Source organism: Quercus suber, unplaced genomic scaffold (genome assembly GCF_002906115.3).
Source record: "Quercus suber isolate HL8 unplaced genomic scaffold, Cork oak 2.0 scaffold_45, whole genome shotgun sequence".
Lineage (NCBI taxonomy): Eukaryota > Viridiplantae > Streptophyta > Magnoliopsida > Fagales > Fagaceae > Quercus > Quercus suber.
The window spans coordinates 614064-620479 of NW_027069510.1; the positions used below are offsets into that span (position 1 = coordinate 614064).

At 37.3% G+C, this 6416-nt stretch overlaps 1 long non-coding RNA gene across 1 annotated transcript; it reads right to left on the reverse strand.

The window, feature by feature from the left end:
- Positions 1 to 4424: 4424 nt before the first annotated feature.
- LOC136066759 (uncharacterized) lies at positions 4425 to 5518 on the reverse strand. Its single transcript, XR_010628236.1, has 2 exons — positions 5178 to 5518; positions 4425 to 4983 (listed from the first exon to the last, which is right to left on the reverse strand). It is a non-coding gene; the product is annotated as an uncharacterized LOC136066759 (long non-coding RNA).
- Positions 5519 to 6416: the final 898 nt, after the last annotated feature.

Below are 6416 nucleotides of genomic sequence, written 5' to 3' on the forward strand. Positions count from 1 at the left end.
AGAAAAGAGTAAAACAACAGGTATAACATTCTTGTAAGATTCACACAACACAAAATAAAGACATATATGAATGAACAACTCATAAATATAAATCAATAAGCAGTGAATCACAAAGCAACAAGAATCAATGAATATAACATGAATATCAATCAATGTTACTCCCCCTAACGTGAATATCCCCAAAAATGATATACAAAGTGAAGCACCTAGATACAATCTAAAATCTCCACAAGCTCCTCAAAAAAAAAAAAAAAAAAAAAATCTCCCTCTAACTACAAACTCCTCTACAAGTCAAAACTCCACTCCCCCTTTTTGTGACGGAATGCCAAAGGACAATCACAAGTCGCCATCAAAGGAGGTGGAAGGGTGAATGAAGACGCGCAAAGTCGGCTCGGAGAGCACGAATCTCATCTAGTAAGTCCACCAAATCTGACCATGAGCCGCCTAGAACGGTCATGACAGTCTCCAGAGAACGACGAACATCAAAGTCGGCCGAAGGAGGTGGAGGAACATCAGCAGCAGTAGCATCATCACCACTGGATCAGGAACATCCTCACCAGCAAAACCTGTAGAAGAAGGAGGAGGTGCGCTACTAGACGGCTCAGACCTAGGATGTTTAGAACAGCTCGAAGATGAGCGGCCCTCTGTCTAAGAAAAGGCGCACCTATGGGAGCTATCACATGAACGGGCTCAGAGGAAGGGAAGCCACTAAGATCAAGATAAAGCAAATCCTATGAATGAAAATAGGATGAACAAGAGCATGAGAAGTAGATGAACTCCTATAAACATCGTTCAAAGAACGAGAAAGAGATGGGGAAAACTAATAGGAGCATCAGTAACCAGGGCGTACAAAAACACCCACCTCTCAAAAGGAATGGTGTGAACATGAGCAATGGGCCAGATAGAATGACAAGCTATCCTAAAGAACAGATAGTGCAACCCAGAGAGCTCAGCAGAAGTGATCCTAGGATCAGAACCCCACTGGACAGAAGTCCCAGTGATGTAAGACAAAACGTCGCTCAACTCGGGAGACTCGTCATATGGATAGACTGGATTCCGGACCAAAGGTACCCCTAGAGCATCAGCCACTACCTGAGGAGTAATGGTGTACTCTACGCCTCATATCCAACTCTTTACTAAAGTGTTGGAATCATAGATGTGGATAGAGATGTTCGAAAAGAACTCTCTAATCAAGGCAGAAGGTGGAGGAGGATCAGAAACATCCAACAAGGGTAATCAGCCCTGACACTCAAAGTTTGCCCTAATGGCAGGATCAAGTTCATCTACAGAACAGAACGCTTAGCCCAAATCTTTCTCCTAAGGTTTAGCTTCTCAAAAATCTCTTGGTTTTTCTCACTCGGAAACTTCTCACGGTCAAAGGAAGGAGGGGATGGAGAAGAGGAGGGAATAGTCCTACGGGCTCTAGTCTTCCTAGGCATGATGCTAAGGAAAGGACAGAGACACAAAGAGAAAACCAAAAGAACACAAGCAAACAAAACCAAGGGCAGACTGCAAGTTAGCACAAAAAACAATAGAATGAAAATCTATATGATGCATGAACAATTACAATGCCATGATGTATGTACTAATGCAGTAAGCAATTAAGTTCAATTGAGATTAAATTGACAAAATTGGCTTGAGCAGGGAAATTTCTTATCAGAAACCCCAAAAATTGAAAACCACTTGTTGAAATTTTTTAAACAAATTGATGAATTGAGCATTACAAACACAGGACATAGATTATAATGCTTAATTACATCAACACAACAAGCCAATTTCATCAAATTCTACCCAATTTAACAAAAGCCCCAATTCGGATCAAGAACAAACCCTAGATTTTTCAATTTTTCACCAACTCAAAATGATCAAATTAACAAGCAAGGTTCATGTGTATGATGTGTCCCACAAAAACCCAATGATCAATTGCACAAAATAGGGCTTGAATCAACAGAAAATCCCAAAAATGCTAAGTCCGAAAATCTCCCTCAAATGCATGGATTTATGCAAGAAATCATGAAAATAAATTCAAAAGGAAGGGTAAAGAGTCTTACCGGCTTGAGGAAAGAGATTCTTTGCAAAAAAATCCGGAGGAAAACGACAAAAATTGGAATAGTTGAGCTTGCCAAGTGGAGAGAGAGAAAAGACTTTAGAAAAGTTTTGAAAAAGTCAAGAACAGTGTTTTAAAAACCTGATTCGCGACTTTCGGTGATCGAAAAACACATTCGATCGATCGAATGAGACAGTCATTTTTCAATAAAATAAAGCACTTTTTCGATTGATTGAAAATCAGACTGGATCGATCGAAATGGGCAGAGGCTCACAAAATTTTTGAGAAAAATCACAGATTTGAAAAGCACAAACCATATTTTGAAAATAACTCCTCAAAGCATTAAATTACAGAAACAAAATGCATGAGTATGAGATGGAATGCTTTTTTCACAAACCCAAATTTTAATCCCAGTTTCTTCAAAGATAATTTCAGCCATTCTTCCTTTCAAGTTCTCAAGCAAAAAAATGTTTTGCATAATTCTCAAAGTATCTTTAAACTTGGTTGGTCAGACCAAAAACACACACAATAACATGTACAAAGTTTAACAAAGAGTAACTTGTGTAGTGTGTGCAACTAGTATAAACTTGAGATACATGTGAGGTGATATGTGAATAGCAATCAATCACAAAGTCTACAAAATTCATCACATAGAATTTAAAAGAGACTATCACCTAAAGAGTTACATCCTATAACTCCCACATCTCCTAGAACAAAAGCTTGCAATCATGTAAGTTTCTTGTATTTTTGCCTCTTTTTTTTTTGTTTTTTTGTGAGATGGCATCATGCCTAATAGTACACACCAATTTTATTTATGTGAGATGGCATCAAGCCTAATAGTACACACCAATTAAAGAGGCTACACCTTATGTTCTTTTGTGCATGTGCAACACTTTCTCGAGCACAGAATCTTATGATATGCACTAAGGTGTTCATGATTGGCTAGTGAACAGTGGTGAGATGGTTATTTATGCCTTTCTCAAAAGGATCAAGTCCAACAGTCAAATAACATGTGACTTCAAGATCAAGACAAACTGATTAAAACCATACACATCTTTCCCACACAACATGTACTATAAAGCTTCAACTAGTCAAGTGCAATAAATAAGCTCATCAAAGCTAAACAAGGTACATAGGACATAATATGTGTAAATAAATTGACCAACCTTGTTTTCAAAAACCAAGAAAACAATGTCAAACACATTTTTGCTTTCTCCTTTTCTTTTTTTATTTTCTTTTTTTATTTATTTAAGTGAAAACAAATAAATCCTAGAATGAAATGCATGAATGTAATGCAATGCAAATCCTAGAAACAAAACAAAAGAAACAAAAAAACCAAAGAACAATGGTTACAGAGGAATGAGCAATGAAGTACAAGGACCACGTCAGAAAGACTCAATTAGGTCGAGTCTTTTGCATCCAAAACTTTTTAGATGCATCACGAGTATTGGAGTTCTTATTCACATTCGAGTGATTTCCAACTCCTGGATTGGAATAAAGGTTCAACACCTTTACCAATTCACCAATAAGTGCCATAGGATCTTGTGTTTGAGACACAGACACTTTTGGTTTGTTTGCTCTCTTAGCAGCTTGAAGCTTGTAACAGTTAGGACGAATGTGTCCAGACTTACCACAAAAATGACAAACCCAAGCAGGTTTACCATGCATCTTGTCCTTAGAAAGGGTAGGTTTAGTTTCTCTCAAATCAACCCTAATCTTCTTAGGAGGTGAAACTTCTACAGGTTTGACTACCTCACTCACAGGTGGTTTGATAGTTTCACTCACAACCTCACTCACAGAAGGTTTAGAAGAAGATGAAGGAACAAAATTCGTGGAATGAGGTGCAGAATCGAAGATGCTTTCAACATATCCTAACCCAGATTTATTAGAATGATACTTTTGAACATTTAGCATGTGATCAAGTTTAAACTAGCAGATCTAGCAATAGATAAATCATGTTCCAAAGTTTTAACTTTATCAAGCAACAACATATTCTCAGATTTAACATTGTTCAAAAGATCATTAGCATCAAACAGTTTAACAAGCAAATTTTTCTTTTCAAGCTCAAGAGATTCAATTTTCTTCAGACCAAGTTCTACATTCATAGCATTCCTTGCAGCAATTTTGCAAAGTTTATTGTAGGCCTCTTGAAGATCTGCATCCTCAAAGAGTTCCCCATCACAAGGGTTCTCTTCAACAGATATGCTTTCATTGACTACAGCAGTAGCAGTGAAAGCAATGAAGTTTCCATCCTTATCACATCCGGACTCATCATCAGAAACCTCATTATCGCTAAGGGTTACAACCATGGTTTTAAAAACCGGTACGGTGAAAGAACCGGAAAAGGAACTAAATACCGGTTTTATGGTCGGACCGAGGTCCGACCGATGGTCGAACCGGTGACGTCATAAATAATTTAATTATTATTTATTTAAATTATATAAATAATTAATAATTTTTTAATATACTAAAAGTCTAAAACTAACAAACCTATAATAACAAATATGTTTCCTACTTTCCTTTTAAAAGAATACAAGTATGTAAGTATATAATATAACATCTTTTTAAATAATTTGACGTAATAACTCTTGAAGTTTGATAACTGATTTCTGCATCAAATTGCAAAGAAACACCTTTTTTTTTTTTCTTTTTTTTGCAGTAATAATTTATTGACAAAAGCCAATGGACTGGTCACAAGACTCATAACATAGCACTCAGCAATAGAGGGTCCAAAGACTTTGAACCTGCTTTAGAAACATCAACTGTAATAAAAAAAAAAAAAACAGAACAGAGAAAATGATCAAAATCAAAATCAAGTAATCAAATTCATAAAATATATTAATTATTAGTTTATTACCTGATGAAGGATGAAGCCGAAAAAAGAAAAAAAGAAAAAGAGAACCCAGAAAATGAAAAAGAAAAGAACATTACATTACCTGCTTAGAACATTGCCGAGAAGCAGAGAGCAGAGCACAAAGGGCGAAGGCAGAGAGCGCAGAGAAGGAAAAAAGAAACACACAAAAAAATCAGGTAATCAAGAAAAAAAGATGAAGCCGGAAAAAAAAAAAAAAAAAAAAAAAAAAAAAAAAAAAAAAAGAGAACATAGAAAATGAAAAAGAAAGAACATTACCTGCCGAGAAGAACACAGCAGATCAGCACAAAGGGCGAAGGCAGAGAGCGCAGCGAAGGAAAAGAAAAAGAAAAATTAAAAAAAAAACTCAGCTTGAGCTTCGCCCTTCAGTGCGATGAGAGCTTCGGAGAGCACAGTGAGAGCTTCGGACAGCGTGAGGCAGTGCGAGCGCTGAGCACAGCGTGAGCCTTCAGTTCAGTGCGATGAGAGCTTGAGATTTGAGCTTGAGTGAGTTGAGATTTGAGCTTGAGGTGAGTGAGGGAGTTCGGCTGAGGCAGAGTGAGGGGCGTGAGCAGAGTGAGTCAGTGAGATGAGATGAGAGAGTCTGAGATTGAATAGTTTAGGTTAGGGTTAGTTTTTTATTTTTAGGATTTTATTAGTATTAGTTTTGAGGACCAAACGGCACAGTTTTGCCGAAAAAGTCAAAAAAAAATTCAACCGGTCATAACCGGTTCAACCTCCGGTTTTTCCGGTTTTCAGGTTGAACCGGACGGTTTTTACTGTTCATCGGATTTTAGATGATTTCCGGTTTTTTATCATAACCGGACCGGATTTGAGACCGGTTCCCGGTCGGACCGGCCGGTCCGGTCCGGTTTTTAAAACTATGGTTACAACCATAGCTTTACCCTTAGTCCTCAAGAATGTAGGACATTCAGATTTCACATGACCATACCCTTGACAGCCAAAACATTAAGGACCTAAAGAATTATTTGAAGATTGACCTTAGTGGGATCATTCTTCCTACAATTTCTAGGTTCAGCAGTGTATGTACCTCTTGCCTTTCTGTTGGTATTTCTAAGAAAGTTTTTGAAGTTTTTGGCAAGATAGGCAATCTCTATAGCAGAGAGCTCATCATCAAATCCACCACCATCAACATCATCAACTGACTTAAGAGCCATTGATTTGGATTTGTTTACTTTAGGTAGGTCAGACTCATAGGACTGAAGAGATCCTACAAGCTCATCAATAGGGATGGAGTCCACATCCTTGCTTTCAGTAATGGTAGTCATTTTGGGTCTAAAGTCTTCAATTAAGGATATAAGTATCTTCCTAACAATTTTAGGTTGATCATAGATTTCACCCAAATTAAAAGCAGAATTAACAATATTATTTAGTTTGGCATAAAATTCATCAAAGGATTCATCATCAGACATCCTAATGCTCTCAAACCTAGAAGTTAATTGCTGCAGTTTGTTTATCTTAACTGCCTTTGTGCCTTCATGCACAGTTTGGAGGATT